Genomic DNA, 6593 nt, shown 5'->3' on the forward strand with positions numbered 1-6593 from the left:
CTCGCCTGCCCTTGACTGGGCTTATTCGATCAGGAGAGCGGGGGAGATAATAGGGAAGGGCGCGAGGGGGGGGGGGGGGGAGAGAGAGGGCAATACGGGAGAGGGAGAGTCAGCAAGGTGCAGAGCCCTCGCGCGGAGGCGTAGAATCAAATCACATGCAAATTGAAATAAAATGGAGAGTTTGAGAGGTGACAATATGAAGGGAATAGCAACCGCACCGGTTGAGATATTTGTAAAATGGCAATCCGTGCAAAGAGAAACATTCATTACTGGCTCTTACTCTGCGACAGACGGGGGCTGTGAAGTAGATTTTCATACACTCTCAAGGCACTGGAGTGCATAGGCAAGGCTATAGAGCGAGCGTTGGCCCCGCTAAGCCCATGCTTAGATTTCAGGAAGTGATATCACTTTGAAGGCGAGCTCCGCAGCAGAGCGTCATACACTGTAAGTCCCCAGAGTGAGTGTGATGCATAGGCAGCAGGACTGTATACTATATCGGTGCTGGAGTTGTCGGCTTCCTCGTGTGTCAACGCACTCAGGCTTCCCGTAGGCCGTTCCCATCTGCTCCACTTCCTGTTCGGTGGGGGGAGGGGGGGGGGGGGGGGGGGGGGGGGGCGGGGGGAGGGGGAGTGTTGCCGTTTGTTGTCTCAGTGCAGGCCCGAAGGTGGCGACGATGATGATGGTGCTTGTGAAGTTGATGGCTGTGGATACAGGGTGAGGATGATGAAGATGATAATCCTAGCTGTAGATAGAGGGTAGAGATGATGATGATTATAGCTATAGATACAGGGTGATGAGGATGAAGGTGATTATGGCTGAAGATACAGAGTCAGGATGATGAAGGTGATCATAGCTGTAGATACAGAGTGAGATTAATGACGATGACGATAGCTGTAGATAGAGGGTGAGGATGATGAAGGTGATAGCTGTAGATAGAGGGTGAGGATGATGAAGATGATGATCCTAGCTGTAGATACAGGGTGAGGATGATGAAGTCAACGATCGTAGCTGTAGATAGTTATTCTGATGCTCAGTCCCCAGTCTGGGATCAGAGAGTTGGGGCTGTGTGCTAATTTGAACGCTGCTGTGATAGCTGTCCCCACTACCCCTGATGTAGATCCAACCGATGGCGGCTTCCAGACTCATGCCCCACTTTCCGTGTGTGTATGTGTGCGTGTGTACGTGCACGTGTGCGTAGAGAAAGCTTAGAAGAAATATGAACTCTAATGTTTACTTTGCGGCTGTCTTTTAAAACTCCCATGGGCAGGATCACAAAAGTAGATTAAAAATGACATGCGCCCAAAAGAAAATACCCTGTTTTTATGGGAAACTAGATTTATGACTCTCTTGACAGAATCCTATAAAAGTTAAAGGGGAGGTATGATAGTCGTTGGTCAGTAAAGGCCGGAGAGGGAAAAGGACCCGTTAAGACAAATGTGGTTACCCACCACGCGATAGAAAACAGAGGCTTTTTACGGCTCGGACTCACTTCTGCTTCTGACTCTATGCTTCTTGAACAGTGGTCTAGTCTGGCTTGTTTGTTAAGGCTGGCGTTCGTTAGCCTTCTCTCAGCCTTGGTATTGCTCTCATAAGCCCTGTGTCCCATAGCGGCTGGTTTGTGGTGTTTACGTGCGCTCGACAGAAGGCTGTCAAAAGGTGTTCTTGTTGAAGTGCTTTGTGTGCTGAATCAAAGGTACCCATCGACTTATTTCTCACAAACCTAAAGGAAACTTATCCTGCTCTCGGCGTTCACTTGTTTACAAAACCTGATAACAGGGCAACAAACGTCAGTGTAAGCAATGAAGTTTCCTACTTACACTCGCATTGCGAATAAAAACTGCATCCACCCTTAACCACAATAAGAACTCTACCAGGTCAGAAATACGTATTTGCTAGAGTTACTGAACCTTCGATGACCCAACATATCACAGTAATAGGCTAGGCAGCAAGCGGTGGCCGTCCCAGCTACTCTACAGTCGACACCCGGTGTCGACTTGGCTTCTGGCCTGCGATGAGTGGCAACGAGGTGTGTGCTTGTTCTCGTGCCCGCGTGTGGACCGGTCAGGCCCGGGAGGGGTCAGCGTTGCAGATGAGTGGCAGCATTCTTGACATGGCGTAAACGGAAAGCTTTCCAGGCTGAACTCCAACCAAAGAGGCCGTTGTGAAATCCTGCCTCTCCTGCCCCGAAGTGTCAGCTCACGTCTTCGTGATAGGAAGCCACAAGTTCGGAGTTACTTTTCAAAAAGACGAAACGCCCTTATAACAGCATTTTTTTAAGGTATGATGCTGAGGCTTTCACATTAGTAGTTCGTTTAGTAGCGACTAGTTTATTATTAGTAGTTTATCTGAGTTGCAACATGCATTCATCCATCCATAACCCACTAATAACTAATATAAACATGGTATTTTTTATCATACACTTCTCACCGTTTACCTCCAGCAGAAGTTCCCTTTTGAGTAAAAGGCAGCCGGAAACACGATGCGAGTAGTGTTTGTCGTGCCTGAGTCTACCGGGCCTGTAATACCCCGACCTGAAGCCAAATCCTCAATGTGCTGTAGTCAAAGCAGAGCGTCGTTGTGTTTGTGTCCCCCACCGCTACGTCTGACAAGCTTCTCTCTTTTGTGTTCTCTCTGAAAGGACGCCAAGGCGTCGCAATGGTAAACCCCAAAGAGAAAAGAAAAGGGTTGAGGCTGGCATAATGTTCCCCAATTTTCAAAACGAGGGGTTGTTTGAAAGCCACGGTGTAATTGTGTCACACAGCCAGAGAGTCAAAAACGGAGGTAGTGGCTGGCGCTGTTTGTCATTTAGGTTGGTGTGTGTGTGTGTGTGTGTGTGTGTGTATATACAAGTAACAATGGAGTACTTGTGAGGAGAGTTGACGTTGAATACACTGGTGTTTGTGGTGATGGTGGTCATGTTGTTCCCAGGCCAGCGATTCGCTGTCTAAGGGAAGGGGGGGAAAAGGCATGAGAGTGGTGGAAAGGTACGCATTCAGCAGCATTGATCCGTCGGTGATGTGCGGTATGGAGAGGCTGAAGACCTCCGGTGATGGAGGTCCTGCCCTTACCGGTCAAACGCTGGGGACGCATGTTGATGGAGGTTCCCTCCAGGGTTCCCTTCATCACCGGAGGTTCCCTCCATCACCACTATAGCATGATCGGGGGACAGTTAGAGAGGTGTGTGCGTGTGCGTGTGCGTGTGCGTGTGTGTGTGTGTGTGTGTGTGTGTGTGTGTGCGCGCGTGCTTCTGCAGTTGTAATCATTCTGGGAAAGCGCTGTGACCCGGCTGAGATGGTCAAAGGGTCGATGCCTTTGACCGGAATAGGAGGGGAAGTTTCCGAAAAAGGAGAAGTGATTTTCAGAGGAACTTATGAGGTGGTGGCAAGGTTAAGGAAGTGTTGCATGACCCCTGTGTATAAATGTCAAACTGTAGCTGGTACCAATCTGCCAATAGCAGCTAAAGTAAAAGCCGGCTAACCCAACCACAGAATGACCACGTGCACAAATGCACTCTTTACACAAATGCTACACAAATACAGCTGTTGACGCTTCGCTGGCCTGGCAGTCAAATATGAAGGGCAAATTAGTTACTCGGAAGGAAGTGAACACAAAGAAGGCTCACATGTGCTGTTGGTATTGTATCTGTGGCTCGGGACAGCTAAAGCGGTGGCGGTTGACTTGCTTAACCGTAGCCTTGTTGCTTGTTGGGACTACCTAACAAATCCCCCCACGCACACACAGGCACACACGCACGCACGCATGCACACACACACTCAGACACAGACACACACACACACACACACACACACACACACACACACACACACACACACACACACACACACACACTCAGACACACACACACACACACACACACACACACACACACACACACACACACACACACACACACACACACACACACACTCAGACACGCACACACACACCCTCAGACACGCACACACACACGCACACACACACCCTCAGACACGCACACACACACACTCAGACGGACACACACACACACACACACACACACACACAGTGACACGCACATGCACGCACTCTATGAGCGGCTTCCCCTTCTAGGTCGAGATCTTATCGCCTGGATTAATTCAACCATTGAGCGGGCATTGTGTAATCAGAGTGCGTCCACACACTGAAGGAGTTTTGCCGCTTTTGGGACTGAAATTGAAGATGAGGCGTGGATGTATTTATAGCGAGTCGTTTCTTTCGCGGTCTCCCAGACAATCAAAGGCAGACAGACGCTGCAATGCAGTGGCAGGCAGCGCTGGCGCTTTCTTCCCCACGTGCGCCGCGTGTTCACTTGTCATTCCCCGTGTGTTGTGTTCTGACATGCTGTTGTCACATAGTGTAAGTGCAGATTGCGTATCGCTAAGTAGCCAGTGGAAGGAGGAGGAGGGGGAGGGGGAGGGCTGCTCTTCAATAGATCTGCTGGTTACCGAGCTGGAAGAGCTGACAGCGACTACTCAATCCCCTTCTTCTTTCTGCGAAGCCTGAAAGGGGCTTTAATCTAGGTGTGTGTGTGTGTGTGTGTGTGTGTGTGTGTGTGTGTGTGTGTGTGTGTGTGTGTGTGTGTGTGTGTGTGTGTGTGTGTGTGTGTGTGTGTGTGTGTGTGTGTGTGTGTGTGTGTGTGTGAGAATCGAGATTTCAGAGGACCTTTTGTTCTTAAAATTGAAAATAATTCCCATAATATGTGGCATTTATTTCCTCACACATAAAACACATTCACATATATAGGCGACATCATACATACATATATAAATAGCAGCAAAACGAAATACATATATGTAATATATATACATAGCAGATACAGGAATGTCCTTTACTGGCTACGTGTCTAATGCTAAAGCCACGTATCTTGCGTAACTCAAGTCTTAATTAAGCTTCGGTCTTAATTCAAGACCTTTCATCGTTCAGAGGGGCTGACGTGCAGAAGCCCAAACACTATTAAATGAGTTTAACGTAATGAACATGTCACACTCCGTTGGGTGATAGGAAGGGTCATGCACTTTGAGTGGCCCGGGCTGACAATGCTGGTAGGTCGGTACACAGACAGGCAGTTCGGCCGGCCAATCGGTTCACTCGGGCCAAATTAAACAAATTTGACCAAAGATTGCTTCTCGACTGAGCTTTAGGTCAGGTTCGGCAGAGGATTCGCCTTATCTTCGCTCTTCTTGAGTTGCCCTCTCATGGATGGGCTTCGTATTGATTAAGTTACCCTCACCCCCGGCCCCAGTGACCTGCCCCTGACCGGGTGTTGACTGCAGTGGACCCCCCCACCCCATGCCTGGGCATTGACCCCGCTGTAATGGAGCACTAAGCCTCTCCTTGACCCCGCAGGCTTTATATATTTTTTTTATCACTGCGGTTACCATGGCAACGGCAATGGGAAATTGATCAGGCACCACAGACCCCTCCCCGCCGGGACCACCCCCGGTTGTAAATCTAACCTCCCCAGGGGCTGCAGGTGCACCTATAAAGTCACGCTTCAGAAAGAGCCTTTAATATAAGATCACACTTGGGAGTGGTGCATCATGGGAGGAGGGAAGACCATGTGTGTGTGGGAACATGTGAGAGAAGACGGTGTGTGTGTGTGTGTGTGTGTGTGTGTGTGTGTGTGTGTGTGTGTGTGTGTGTGTGTGTGTGTGTGTGTGTGTGTGTGTGTGTGTGTGTGTGTGTGTGTGTGTGGAAATGTGCGTCAACACTGTAGGTGTGTATGTGTGATTAAAATTTATTGATGGAGCACATTTCTAACAAACGTTAGTCTCTATGTACCGTGCCCCACAAATAGGTCATTAAAAGAACACAATGCGTAACGATAACAGCCAAACACGAAAGTGCATCGTTTATCCCTCTTAAAACAGTTAGTGTTTTGAGTACCCCCAGGGAGTATTTTGTTTGTGTCTGTGTATCTGTGTTCTGCCCTGCCCTGCCCTGGAATTATAGAAGTTTATTAATCCTCCTCCCTGACAAACAAGTAACACACACACACACACACTCACCATTCCATTCATTTCTAAATCCCCCTTTTCCAGTGGAGGGAAACCTCGGTAGATAAGAGTGAAGTTTGGGAGACCTTTGAAACTGCTGTGTCACTGTGTATGCCTCTGTGCCCACCCAGCCACCGAATCCAGCTACACCGTGCTCTTTATCGCCAGGAGTTTCTCGAAACGGAGTCGCTAAAGCTATATTCCTCGTTTATTTAATGCAGCACTTTGTCACTTTATGCCTTTTGTTGGGTGCTGCAAGCTAACTCAATTCGTGCCCTTTTTCCCCGCGGCTTTGTTCAATGATTAAAGTATCGCTGTTTGTTATCTCCTGCGCTAGTGTGTTCCAGGCGCCGCTGGTAGTGGTGTGTTCATTCCACCCAGGGGTTGGGGGACGGACTGTTAAAACTATAAATCGACCAAATACCTCCTTATGCATATTCAGACGGGAAAAAACAAGCGCTGGTCCCCAGCTAGGCATGTAGAACATCATTACACTGCAGACATCGCTGCCTGCACTCAGCAGCCGGAGACTTGGCGTGATGGAGGGAGAGAGAGGGGGAGAGAGAGAAAGAAAGAGAG

The sequence above is a fragment of the Gadus chalcogrammus genome, chromosome 15 (genome assembly GCF_026213295.1).
Source record: "Gadus chalcogrammus isolate NIFS_2021 chromosome 15, NIFS_Gcha_1.0, whole genome shotgun sequence".
NCBI classification, from domain to species: domain Eukaryota; kingdom Metazoa; phylum Chordata; class Actinopteri; order Gadiformes; family Gadidae; genus Gadus; species Gadus chalcogrammus.